The following is a 14,843-nucleotide window of genomic DNA, read 5'->3' as shown; positions in this document are numbered from 1 at the left end:
GTTCCAGAATTCTCGGAACCTAGGTGATGCAAAATTTTTTTTATGTGTGTAGTTTCCACTAGAAATTGTTTATCAATATCGCACAGTGAAAATGAGGGCGATAAATTTGATATACTCGAATAAGTGAAATTTTACAGTCAAAAACCGGTCGAAACCAACCATTTTCATTAAGGAGCAGACGTTGAGCAACCGTATCTGCGTTTTTTTTATCGTTTTTGACGACCTGTTCTTCCACCGAAATAAAATAAAATAATACAGTATCCTGTTCATTCTTATCACATTATCTGAGCTATTAATAAACATTCATTTGCGAAATTCTATCTTAATCTAATGTTATACCTATTTCACTCCAGGTCGGGTGAGTAACGGGTCATGGGTATTTGTTCGCTTGTGAAAATGAAATTGTAATCTGCCTCTTGTGAAGTTTCAACTTTGCCTAATGTTGTACGTATGTACACTTCGTCGGATGTACAACGGCTGGAAGCTGTCATCAGTAACATCACCATTGTGATCGAGCAGTGAAGATATTGGATGCGTCTTGCCACTGTCGTACTTTACATACGACAAGAATCACTTTAGGTTATATGCCAGATTTCGAGACGGCGTCTCGTTGTGGGAACTGTTAAAAGCATCTCGGATTGAAGAGCCCGCTAAATTTCGTGCCTCTGTAAAATTTCGTCAATCTTGTGGTTTCTGCGTTCTTTTAAATTTGGCATGCCTTTTTTCGTTGCTTGTGCAATAACGTTTTGATCTGTTTTGTGTATCATGGTGGGGGAAGAGGGGTGAGTAACATGTCTTCTTAATTTGTTTGGTACACATCTCTCAGTTTCCGTCGACACTGTTTCTTTGAATTCAAGCCACATCTGATCTACGCTTACGTAGTCAGGTTGGAAGGAGTGAAGACTGTCTCTTATGAAGGCGTCAAGCGAAATTACATCCGCTTTTTTTTAAACAGATGTACTTTACGTTTATTTTTGGTGGCTTCTGATGTTACTATATTCACTGTAGCTACGACGACCTTGTGGTCACTAATCCCTGTGTCCGTCACGATGATCCTTATTTGGTCCGAATTATTTGTTGCTAAGAGGTAAAGTATGTTTCCACAACCATCTAAAATGGTATGTATTTATGTATCAAAAAGGTTTTCTTCCTGAGTACGTTCTTTTAGAACTGACTTTTATAGAAAATTTGCGTTACTATAAAATTTGTACCATAACATCTATTACCTTTGTATTCACAAAGGGCCTTCAGAAGATGTATTAAACCTGGAATGCATCGTGACTGTTATTAAACAACTTGCTGCGACTGTTTTCGATCAACCACACAACCTTTTTAAATTATTTCCAATTATTATATTCATAATGGTTACAAGCCTCTACAAGGAATTTCATTGTGATTACCTGGGAGAATATTGTTGCATTAGAAGCAGAAAGCTGGTGATGGTCATTTTGTGAAAGGGTTTCTCCGAAACGAAAAGCGCTTTCCTTTTATGTTTGACACCCCAACTCGCGTATCATATCCACGAGACTGTCTCACCTATTTGTTGACAGAAAACAAGCCTCCTTACTTTTCACTTCCCGCTGAAACGGTATTTTGCCTCACTTGACGTTCGTTCGCCATCTCGAAGCGAGTTGTGAGGAGTCTCTGAAGGAAGAATGAACGAGATAATGCATTTATTTGTCACCCATTGACACCTGTTAATGCATTTTCCACCCCAATAACCTTTCTGAGTGAGTACAGGAATTAATCAGTAGCTGTTTGAAAGGTTTCGCAGGGACCAGAGGTAGATCTTCATCCTGGATGAGCCTATAGATTTAACTCCATCCAGTGTGAGCTATGCCAACTAAGCAACAACTTGCTGATTGTAGAAATAACAGATAAGTCAGTGTCAAAGTTGTTGTGTTACTTTTGAACAAGCTGACCTGCGGTTCAAGGCAGGCAAAGGTGCTATCTATCCCCTCCATGCTGTGAAAATTGCCCTATTGGAATCTGGAGGGCACAACGTCACTTCTCAGGTACCCATCGAGTGAGCATTGCTGTGTCATTGCCCCGAATGCAGTCACATTTAGTCCATCAGATGGTCGTACCGGAGCCATCGGCATAATTGCTTTCATCGCTGGCAGTGGCAATCTTTGCATCCCAAAACCTCCAAAGCAGTATTTCCAGAAGAAGACGTGGCTTTGACATGGTGACCAATCAGGAGACTTGTAATAATTCCTTGTACGTCGTCATAATTGGCTCGCCAGACTTAGTAAATATGTCGTTGTGAACTCTGATTTTGACAGTCCACTTCGAGCGTGCAAAGACTTCAGTGTAGAACTGCTTGTTTATTTACCATTTAATAGGCCTTCTGCCTTAAGTACTATTTGTGTTAAAAGGATAAAATTTATTTTGTCTGTGACTCTTTTCAAACTGACTTCAACGAAGGAACATTGATTAAAATAAACTTAGAATTCATTGTATACATGGGTCTTCGTTTCTGACCATCAGCGGCGGATACTCTAAGTATTATATCGAATTCTTGGTGAACTTACTGTTAAAGTTTGGGGTTAGGTTTTTAGTTGTTATTTCATCATGCAGAACGTCAGTACGTTTTCACTTCAATCCTACTCATACAATCACGTAGTTACCTTCGATGATGTATCACTAAGATATTTAATATACCCTTTGTTTCTTGACGAAATGTTGCCACGCGAACTGAAATATCCGTGAATGGTATCATTCTTTACTACATTTCTAAATCCGAATGATTTAGAAAACTCTTTAATATCCAACTCTTTGCTATCTAAATTAGCATTTGTCTTAGTATCTATCCTTTGTTAGAGAGCACACCACAAGGCCTAGTACTTAATTCAAGCTCAACTTGAAGTTGCTGAATAAATGTATTATAGCCTTAAGTGGTTGTTTTAAGACATTTCGCTGTCCTCTTTTTGGGAATATTTTTATCGCTAGTGAGAGAATTTTTTCTCGATGTTGTACTTTGTGGTCATACGCAGATGCTGTTACATGTTCTTTAGATGCAGCAGTGTGATGATTCTTACAGTCGTATATAAAATTGCGAACCGATAACAACCGATGTGGGTAAATAAGTTCTTCTTGTTTGTAATTTACAAAATTTAACGTGGTTTTCATTGGTTCGGTATTTGACCAGTGACAGTGACCCGAGTCAGTTCCATAGTGGTAACTGAACATCTTTAGGTTCTTAGTAGGTCTCATTTGTTAATGGTAGTTTACATATTTTGGTTCAAATGGTTCAAATGGCTCTGAGCACTATGTGACTTAACATCTGAGGTCATCAGTCCCCTAGAACATAGAACTACTTAAACCTAACTAACCTAAGAACATCACACACATCCATGCCCGAGGCAGGATTCGAACCTGCGACCATAGCAGTCGCGCGGTTCTGGACTGAAGCACGTAGAACCGCTCGGCCACACAGGCCGGCGGAAAGTTTTCATTTGCATAAAACTGTCATTAATGGCATCAGTGGTCAAATCAAGTCCGATTGAAATCCTTTACGTACACACATGCCTGATTCAAATTCATTGATATGTAGATTGAAAGGTGGCTACACTGTGCCACTGCGCCAGAGATTGCGCCAAAGAGTACTATTAAGCCGCCTCCACAGTGCGTGTTAGAGTTCATAGTGTCAGTGGCTGTCGAGAGTTCATGGCGGACAGTGCTACCAGAGAGCTCGTAGAGGACAGTGTGTGTTAAGAGTTCGTACTGAGATGTACTAGTGGTCACTGCTTGTCGTGAAGTCGGAGTAAGATGTTGTAGTAAAGAGTGTTGTTCCTTGTCTTATGCAGTGATTTGATGGGAGAGATAGCAGATGTTATTGTAATGAGTGCATTTCGTCAATATATGAAGGTAAAATTTATAATGTTCCTTTATTAGTTGTGTATCTGAAATAATGTGTCACTACAGGTTCAGTCAACAAAGCATCTGGCTTGTGTTCTTGGATTAGAGTGTAATTGTGATTTTTTTGCGTAATTATAGTTTTTCTAAATTTCTTTTGTCACGTCAGTATAATTGGTATCAAAATTCTTGTCTTGTTGGAAAAGAACCGTGCCAGATGTGGACGTTGAGTCACACTCCCACATACAGAACAGTTACATTTGTGCTTGGATTTTGTAGGTTTTATAGTTGCTGGGGACTTAATTAATTAATTGTGTTTACGAAAATTTTCTTACATTGTTTGTTGCAGTCAGATAGCGTAAATATACTAGTCAGGGCCAACCGTTTACGAGACTGCGTAATCGGACATACAGTTACTAAAAATTAAGAGGATTTTCAATTCCAAATTTATTTAATTAAGCCCCCATGCACGTGGCGACCGCTGCTTCGGATCGTCCCTTGGATTCTTCTGATTGTGAAATTGTAGACTGTAGTATTGTTGTAGCAATTTGTAGTTTAGTAATTGTAGGTTATATTGAGTGTGTAGATTTGGTAATTGGCATTCTTCTAATGGTATTTTTCAAAATTAAATTTTTTTATTGCCTTGTATACGCGTTTGACAATTTTGTGCAACTATTTCAATTGTTCGATTGATCGTGTTTGAGGGAGACATTGCATGTGAATAGTATTGTTGGAGATAAGGAGGCATTGTGTGTAATTTTCGAACAGTGACGAATTTTTTATATTTTTTAAATGATTACGCGGTCAATGAAACAGGCAAAAATGATGAATAGTCAGAATAACGAAATTGTTAACATGGCGAACTCGCCAACAGAGGAAAACAGTGTCATGAGTAATGTAGTGGAAAACAATTTAATAAGCAAGGAAAATAGTCCGGTAACAGTTCAAAATGTTTCTCAATCAGAAAATTCACAGATTACGAGATTAACGACAGAAGAGATAAAGCAGTTGATGAGTGCAATATTAAATTTGGGATCACAAATAGAAAGATTTGGAACTGAGATGGAAGCAATGACAACATGGTTACGCTCACAAAGAGGGACAGCTTTCAAAAATACGAATGATGAATCAAAGAAAGAAATTAGAGAAGAAGTACAACCGATTTTAAATTCTCACAATAATATCGTAATTTCAACAGAAGTCAGACAAGAGGAACAGGACAGAGAACAGGAAGAAAAAGATCGCGTGATAGTACAGAGATTTTCAGAGTTAAATTTACAACGTGCAAACGATAAGAAAGAAATATTTGAAAGAATCGAGGAATCCGTACCAAACGACAGAATAAATAATCTAACACGACAATATGAACAGTTATCTACCAAATCTGTCAATACTGAAACCCGAGTCGCGACATTTACAGAAGACGTAAATAAAGTGAAAGAACAATTAAGTGACTCATCGGAAAGAGTTGAGGAGATCTCAGATAAATTGACAAGTGTTAGTTTAGCAGAAGGGTTTGAAGAAAATAATTTGTTTCATTTACGAGAAGCAACAAGAGAGCGCCAGGCGCGCGAACTTTACAATAATCGACATTCGGACCGGGACAGACGCGGTAGGTCTTTGTCGCCACGAGGCGAAAACTTTGATTATAAACGCTTTTTGACTGTTCGGAAATTTAAGATCTTCCGTAATTCTAAGAATGAGATACATCCATGTTCATGGCTAGATCAATTTACGTACGCACTTCCGCCAGATGTGCCACAAAGTCACAAACTGGAAATTATGTGCAGTTATTAATGTCCTCAGGGGATTCACCACTCTTAAGTGAATATGTGCGGTAGCGAGCATAGGGCCCCGAGCTGTAGTGGTGCTATTTCTCTTTTAGTTTTCTGTACCGCTGCCTACTCTTTTACTATTCTTTGCATCTGTCAAACCAACTCTTCGACTATCAATCTATCTAGAGAGTAATTAAACAATAACCGGATTTGACTATTTACCTAAATGAGATTTCGAAAATTACTGTTTGGACTTATTAATGTCCTCAGGGGATTCACACACTAAGTGAATATGTGCTGTAGCGAGCATAGGGCCCCGAGCTGTAGTGGTGCTATTTCTCTTTTAGTTTTCTGTACCGCTGCCTCCTCTTTTACTATTCTTTGCATCTGTCAAAAACAACTCTTCGACTATTAATCTATCTAGCGAATAAGTGAACAATAACCGGATTTGACTAATGTACCCAAAAGTGACTTTGGAAATTACCGATTGGACTTACTGTACCTATTGCAGCATTTATTCGTAGTTTAAACGAAATGTTACCTGTTTATCTTCGTGACAATGTTACTTCATATGTTGACGATATTATTATTGCTAAACATTCCTGGAGTGAGCACAACAAAATTTTGGATTCATTGTTACGTATTTTTGCACGAGTTGGCATGACAGTGAACTTGGAAAAATCTGAATTTGGTCGTTCTCAGGTGAAATTTCTCGGTCACATTATTTCTACAGAAGGTATTCTTCCTGATTCAGAGAAATTAGACGCTATTCGTAATTATGCTGTTCCTACCACAAAATGTGACGTTCGTAGTTTCCTTGATGTCTCTAATTTTCCTAGACGCTTTGTTAGTTTGGACGATTAGGCCACACCTCGTTTTTGCGATCTATCTGGAAACTTCTTTTTACACGAAAATCGGTCGACAACTCCGTTTGGTTAGTTTGTATTCCTGATGAGTGGGTTAATAAGCTGATTTGGTATACGCATCTCAGTTATGCACACTTTGGTCCCGAAAATGCTTTCATAAATTACGAGAAAATTGTTACTTCAGTAATATGGAAAAACGTATTCGATCTGTTCTTGCCAAATGTAAATTATGTCAAATGGCTAAGCCTCCAACGATTTCTCACAGAGCACCGTTGTTTCCCATCATTCCAGCGAAATTAAAGGAGATGGCTGCAGTCGATTTGTTTGGTCCAGTGGTTCGTTCTACTAATGGTTTTGCGTACATTTTCGTAGCAGTGGAGTTGACGTCAAAATATGTGTGTTTTACACCTTTACGCAAAGCAACAGCTCGTTCAGTATCTAACGCTTTTATCAAACATTTTCTTAAAGAAGTTGGTCATGTTGATAAGGTTATATCAGATAATGGATCACAGTTTCGCTCTAAAATTTGGCTTCGTACTCTACAGCGTCGTAAAATTAAACCAATTTTCATTTCCCTTTTTCACCCTCAATCTAATGCTTCAGAGAGATGGATGAAGGAAATCAATAAATTGTGTCGTCTTTATTGTCATCAGAATCACAGAACTTGGGATCAGTATCTTCATATTTTTCAAAACATTCTGAATGAACTTCCTAATGACTCAACTTCTTTACCGCCTCTATTGATATTAAAAAATAAAGTACCGACAAATCGCATATCTGAAATCGTTCCTTTTCCGCCTTCACGGAAACTGCGGCATTCTGAAGTTGTTAACCTGGCTCTACGAAATATTGCATCTGCGGCTGCTAGAAGAGAGAAATCAGCTAGACGTCCTGGTCGTTCAAAAATCTTGTCAGTTGGTCAAAAGGTGTTAGTTAAGTCTCACCGTTTGTCTCATAAAGGAAAAGGCTTGTGTCGCAAATTTTTTCTGCTTTATAACGGTCCATATAGGGTTCGCAAAATTATACGTGATAACACTGTTGAAGTAGAAACTCTTAAATCTCGACGCTCTAAGGGAATACATCACATATCCAACGTAAAAATTTTTGTGGAATAACATACTTTAGAGAAACTAACAGCTACATGTAAACATGCGGAGAGTACAAGGATACCGCGCTGTGTTTTGGCGGCGGCACATATTCAAAGCAACAGTCAAGTCTGCGCGCCGCACAAGGCAGTCGTTGACCGCAAACAATTGCTTCCTACGTCACGCGCCTACAGCTGATCGAGCGCTCAGTGCGAATGCACTGACAGCCGTAAACAAATACACAGTCTAATTTCTCCGACTAAAAATTCAGTATAAAGCTATAGTGACTTGATGAATTCTGTTATTAACATTCAGTATTTTGCAGGATACGGTTGTATAAAGTATTTAAGACCTTCAGGTAAATTCTGTGCGTGTACGACGTTAAGACGACTTGCTATCGAGAAATTTTCAGGAAGAATGTAATTTCGAAGAAGAAACTAATTAACTAAAAAAAAAAGGTAACTATTAATTGAGTTTATTTTTCAGGTAACAAATTTCCACTTAGGTACGTACTTTAGACGTAATTTGCTGCTCGCGATTACGTGATTCATACTTTGTGCTAATTTCATGTTCTATGAATTTACGTGTGAAGCGACGCGCTTGCGTACGTTAACTGAATTTGACAATGATTATTAATGAACTGGGTTGTAACTTGTGTATATTATGCATCGCTTGGCTGCACTGCTTTTTCACTGATGTCATTTTTTTAATTATGTGCCTGCTGTGCTTATTTATTTAAATTATAATTGTCACCTGATTAATTGTGCTGATGTGGTTAGGTATGTAAGTTATACTATGTGATTTATCTGCTTGCGCATTCATGTTTACTTATTAAGATGACATATGAACATTTATTTGCTTTTGCTGATATGATGCTAATGACATGTTTACTGCCTTACGTATGGATTATAATTGTAACCTGATTAATTGTGCTGACTGTGATTATGTATGTAAGTTATACTGTTTGGATTTATCTGCTTGCGCATCCATGTTTACTTGCTAAGATGACATATGAACATTTATTTGCTCAGGCTGATATGATGCTAATGACTTGTTTATTACGTAAGATATATGTTTGCTGCTTTTTGTATGGATTACATATTTACACATTTCTGTTTTGTTGTCATAACTGCTCTTTAATTTGGTGTATAGAAATGCTGATATACTGTGAATGAACATAGAGTTTAGGTCACATTACTGTATTAATTATAGATTGTTCGCTTGGCAGAGCCTCGTTGTAGGAATTGTGCTGCATCCACTTGTTGACATTCTGTTCTTTACTGGTCTATTTACTCGCTATTGCTTGTTTTGCTTACGCTCAGTGCCTTATATTTTTAAGATAAGAAAATTCACTGCTATAATTCGACGAACGACATTAGTACAAGAAAGTCATTGAAGTCACATGAGCTGAGGTTTTATGGAAGCTGTATAAATTTATGCAAATAGGAAGGAGGCTAACGACATGACAGACCGAAACTAGGTTTAGACCATTAACAATTATTAGACTGCATTTTTCGTAAGCAATTGAAATAGGAAGTGACACTTGACACAAAAAATACTCCACATGTTTGCTTCTGCTATGATTCTTGAAGTGGTGTACACACTGTGAAATATTATGATCATTCACACTCCGTAATCGTACTTAATTACTAAGAGTTATTCGAACTAAGTCTGTTAGAGGTCAGGTATGCATTTCTTTTATTTAATGATGGACAAGGAACCAAAATTTATCTTATAATTTATAATGAGTAGAAAATTTGGGTCAGATGGATTACACAGAGGTTGTGTGTGGACACTGTGTCTTTGGATTGTATGGGATGCTGAATTGAAGTTGCATTAGGATTTTATCTGTACTTGTTCGAGGAGACTGACTAGAGGAAAGAGTTGTGTTGGAAGTGAGATGATATTGGCAATAAGGTTCACATTTATCGACGTATTATTGAGGTATAGAGATTATATGAAGTTGATGAGAGGTAAGGTAAATGATATTGATGATAAGACGTATTGAAGAGGTATTATTGAGGTATTATTGAGATTAAGTTGATGATTATTGGAGTTTTGGTGTATAAGAGGTAAAGTAAGTGAGGAGCATATTTTTTTTGTTGGTCTTATGGAACAAGGAGGATGAAGATAGCAGACTAGAACACTAAAATAGAAGGAAGATAGTCTATACACACACTTGGTTAAATCACTAAGCAGTATATACTTTTTTTTTGGAGAGAGGAAGTAATTGCATATCTTGGCTCACTGACAGTTGTTCAGTAACAGTACATTTTGATCTGGCTTGGCAAACATTGGTCTTGACATGATGACTATGACGTTGACTTAACTATTATTGACTGTTATACATTGCTGCCAGTACTACTTGATACACATGATGAACATCAGATTTAGACAGAATTTCATTTACACAATTAACACTATTCAGTTACACAGTAGTACGTAATGTGGATGAGAGATGAGTGAGTGTGTTCTGTGTGTTTTCCTTTACTAATCCTAACCATCTATCTCCTAAATATTATTTTATTTGTTGGTAGTGGCTTGCACTGACACCCATGAATATTATAGGTTTACTGGTATTTGTGTATTGTAATAGTTAATAGGACAATTATCTGATATCATTTGTGTGTTTGTTATGATTTGTATGTTACTGTAAAAGCATCTGTATGTGCATTCAAACTATTGTTCATGCCTGAACTGTCTGATTAGTGAAGATAAATATTCTGAACTGTTACCTGCACTTTTCAACATGATGTGTGACATTTGGTCGTGTTTAATTTCTGCTGATGAACTGTGTGATCAGTGCTAGTGAGTTTGATGGAACTGCTTCTGCTGAGAGATGTCACTTTTTGCTGTCTGCACCTACTCAATATTGCTGGGTGCCACTGATAGACTGCGTCTACTGAAGAGATGTCCCCTGTTGCTGTGTGCACCTGATCAACATTGCTGGGTGCAACTGATGAACTGTTTTTACTGAAATAATGTCACTTGTTGCTGTCTGCACCTGCTCAACATTGCTGGGTGCCTCTGATGGACTGCTTCTACTGAAAAGATGTCCCCTGTTGCTGTGTGCACCTGATCAACATTGCTGATGCCACTGATGGACTGCTTCTACTGAAATGGTGTCACTTGTTGCTGTTTGCACCTGCTCAACATTGCTGGGTGCAACTGATGAACTGTTTTTACTGAAATGATGGTCACTTGTTGGTGTTTGCACCTGCTCAACATTGCTGGGTGCAACTGATGGACTGCTTCTACTGAAATAATGTCACTTGTTGCTGTCTGCACCTACTCAACATTGCTGGGTGCCACTGATGGACTGCTTCTACTGAAATGGTGTCACTTGTTGGTGTCTGCACCTGCTCTCAACATTGCTGGGTGCAACTGATGGACTACTCCTACTGAAATGATATCACTTGTTGGTGTCTGCACCTGCTCTCAACATTGCTGGGTGCAACTAATAGACTGTTTTTACTGAAATGAAGTCACTTGTTGCTGTCTGCACCTACTCAACATTGCTGGGTGCAACTGATGAACTGTTTCTACTGAAATGAAGTCACTTGTTGCTGTCTGCACCTGCTCAACATTGCTGGGTGCAACTGATGGACTGCTTCTGAAATGATGTCACTTGTTGGTGTCTGCACCTACTCAACATGGCTGGGTGCAACTGATGAACTGTTTTTACTGAAATGAAGTCACTGGTTGCTGTCTGCACCTACTCAACATTGCTGGGTGCCACTGATGAACTGCTTCTACTGAATTAATGTGACTTGTTGCTGTGTGTACCTGCTAAACTTTACTGGGTGCAACTGATGGACTGCTTCTACTGAAATGGTGTCACTTGTTGGTGTCTGCACCTGCTCTCAACATTGCTGGGTGCAACTGATGGACTGCTTCTACTGAAATGATGGTCACTTGTTGGCGTCTGCACCTACTCAACATTGCTGGGTGCCTCTGATGAACTGCTTCTACTGAACTAATGTGACTTGTTGCTGTGTGCACCTGCTCAACATTGCTGGGTGCAACTGATGGACTGCTTCTACTGAAATGATGTCACTTGTTGGTGTCTGCACCTGCTCAACATTGCTGGGTACCTCTGATGGATTGCTTCTACTGAACTAATGTTACTTGTTGCTGGGTGTACCTGCTAAACTTTACTAGGTGCAACTGATGGACTGCTTCTACTGAAAAGATGTCACCTGTTAGTATCTTTTTTTTGTATAAACTAATCATTGAAGGCATTTTATGTGAACATTTGTATAAACTGATTTTTTGTATATTGTGTAAACTATTATGTAAAGTCACATGTATGAAAATAATTTGTATTGCCTTCTGTATTTCATATGTTAGGTTAGTAAAAGGTCAGTGCAAAGCCAAAATTTTTAACTAATTATGTGATGTTTAGGTATTAATATTATCTTTTATTTTTGTCTGTATTTTTCTGGACGAATTTGGTGGTATTTTCACCACCAATGCTGGCAAAAATACCATCAAATTCTGGCCTGTGGAGGAGGGGCATATGAAAGGTGGCTACACTGTGCCACTGCGCCAGAGATTGCGCCAAAGAGTACTATTAAGCCGCCTCCACAGTGCGTGTTAGAGTTCATAGTGTCAGTGGCTGTCGAGAGTTCATGGCGGACAGTGCTACCAGAGAGCTCGTAGAGGACAGTGTGTGTTAAGAGTTCGTACTGAGATGTACTAGTGGTCACTGCTTGTCGTGAAGTCGGAGTAAGATGTTGTAGTAAAGAGTGTTGTTCCTTGTCTTATGCAGTGATTTGATGGGAGAGATAGCAGATGTTATTGTAATGAGTGCATTTCGTCAATATATGAAGGTAAAATTTATAATGTTCCTTTATTAGTTGTGTATCTGAAATAATGTGTCACTACAGGTTCAGTCAACAAAGCATCTGGCTTGTGTTCTTGGATTAGAGTGTAATTGTGATTTTTTTGCGTAATTATAGTTTTTCTAAATTTCTTTTGTCACGTCAGTATAATTGGTATCAAAATTCTTGTCTTGTTGGAAAAGAACCGTGCCAGATGTGGACGTTGAGTCACACTCCCACATACAGAACAGTTACATTTGTGCTTGGATTTTGTAGGTTTTATAGTTGCTGGGGACTTAATTAATTAATTGTGTTTACGAAAATTTTCTTACATTGTTTGTTGCAGTCAGATAGCGTAAATATACTAGTCAGGGCCAACCGTTTACGAGACTGCGTAATCGGACAGACAGCTACCTAAAAATATTTTCAATAAATATTTAATTAAGCCCCCATGCAAGATACTCTGGTGTGAAGAAATTTCTAGCAACAACCCCTACTTAGATCCTATTGCACCCTTTCTGCAAAACAGGTAAATTAACACGTATTAAAAATCCTCGCCCCCCTCTCCCCTTTACTCCTTCAAACCTACCTGCTAAGAGTTCCGCACCACACAGCAATACTTCAGAGAAGAATGGACAAGCACAATGTAGGCAGACTCTATAGTAAGTTTGTTGCGTTTCCTAAGTGTGTTGCGGATAAAACATTAATGTTCCGTTCGCCTTTCCCTCAACGTTTTTTATGTGGAATGTCCAGTTTAAGCCGTTCGTAACTTCAATTCCTAGACATTTAGTTGCATCGACAACCTTCAAATCTGCGCGATTTATTGTGTAACCGAAATCAAACGGAATTCGTTTTTTGTATTCATGTGGGGCACCTCATAGTTGTCACTTTCCAACCTCAGTTGACACTTTTCGCACTATATAGAATCTTGTCTAAACCGTTTTGTAATCGTTTTTGAGCTTGTGGTGATTTTACTAAACGGTAAACGACGTCATAATTTGGGAACAATTTATGAAGGCTGCTTACATTTTGTACCAAAGTATGTGAGACAGATACAGGGAGAGAGAGAGAGAGACAGAGAGACAGAAAAACAGAAAGAGCAGCTGTGGGCCTGTAACGCTTCCATCGGAACCCGCGGTTTAGGTACATGATTTTCTCAGTTATTATGAACTGAGGCTTTCGTGATATGAAACCACAGGTCCTGTCACACAGCTGAAACGATATTCGAGGGGCACTCAATTTGAATAACAGTAGCTAATGTGGAACGTTGTCAAATGCTCTCTGAAATCTTAAATGCACAGAAGCAACAAGATATCCCACCTCGTCAGCATTTATTACTTGGTCCGAATTTTATGAGCCGGTATTGTTTGATAAGGCGCTTCTTGTGTGTCAACACATATATTGCTCCGAGGAATTTCATAATTTTCGAATATAGTGTGCATTAATAACTTTACTACAAATCAGGTATTAATGATATGGGTCTACAATTCAGAGAATTATTTCTACTTTGTGTATTCGTGTACAAATGTCCAGCTTCCGGGTATTGATTTTTCGACGAACAAGTAGCGTATTTGCGCTGAAAGTGGAACTGTTTCGAGCAGCAAACTCTGATAGGAATCTAAGTCGTATGAAGTCTATTTCGGAATGTTTTCGTTTATTGAGGTACATAAGTTAATTCGGCACACCGAGGGTATCTACTTCCCAGTTTCTCATGTTGGCAGCTTTGCTCGATTCTAATTCTTAAGTGTTTACTCCCTCTTTTTCGGTGAATGAAATTCGGAAAGCTGCAACTGCAGTAACAGGACTATTAATAAGAGGCAGTGATGGTTCTGATTGTGTCTTGTCGGTGGCACAGTTTACAAACTAGCAGAACTTGACGAAATAAATCTCGGGTGAACAGCCTCGTATGAGTGTGAATAGGACACAATATTTCGGCAATCGATCACGTTGCCATCATCAGGTGCGCTAATGTACTGACCGGCGTTTTTTTTTTTTTTTTTTTTTTTTTTAATTTTCAAGAGGTGGAGCCCCTCCACGCCCACACCGGCATGATGGCCAACACAACAGGTCTACTGCCATCTCTGCATAAGGGTTAGTATTCACAAAAGTGATGTGTCGCAGGGTGTGGGTACGTCTTGTTAAGGTTAACCATTAACACGCACTCATCTGGAGATAGGTTGGGTCGAAATCGAACGAAGGATAGCGGTTTGAAGGGCAGAGGAAAAAAGGTGCCAAGGCAAGAGCCAAGGGAAAAAAACCTCTGCGATAGTTTGGTCGGGTGGTAAGACCAGTAGCGGATGTCTTGCTGCCTGCGATAGATCATGCAAGGATAGGCTTTGTTAGTAGTGGGTATCATGCATGTCCATACCTTGACGTTGTGCGGTTGTGTTGAACGGAGGCTGGCACTGGGTGCCGGTGTAGAGTCCTCGTTCAGCG

Source organism: Schistocerca piceifrons, chromosome 8 (assembly GCF_021461385.2).
Source record: "Schistocerca piceifrons isolate TAMUIC-IGC-003096 chromosome 8, iqSchPice1.1, whole genome shotgun sequence".
Taxonomy (NCBI): Eukaryota; Metazoa; Arthropoda; class Insecta; order Orthoptera; family Acrididae; genus Schistocerca; species Schistocerca piceifrons.
This window is presented reverse-complemented; position numbering follows the sequence as displayed.